A 279-nucleotide genomic window follows, 5' to 3' on the forward strand; every position below is an offset into this window, starting at 1 on the left:
GGCCCTCACGGGGCGCGCAGGGGCCCCAGCCCCGGCCTTGGCGAGCTGGCAGCAGCAAATGGATTGCATTTATTATTTTAAATTGCAAGTATTTCCTTTTGACATTATTAAAAGAAAAAAATCCAAAAAAGGCCTTTCTTCTGTTCCGGAGGAGCGCCGCGCCGCCGCCGCCGCCGCTGAGCTGTCTAGACACCCCAACACACAAACCCTAAACCCTCAAACCCCTCCATTTCTTTTTCTTCACTTTTATTCTTTTGGAGTTCCAAAAGCAGCTTTGTG

The sequence above is a fragment of the Eimeria tenella genome, genomic scaffold (assembly GCF_000499545.2).
Source record: "Eimeria tenella Houghton genomic scaffold, Eth_scaff3453, whole genome shotgun sequence".
Lineage (NCBI taxonomy): Eukaryota > Apicomplexa > Conoidasida > Eucoccidiorida > Eimeriidae > Eimeria > Eimeria tenella.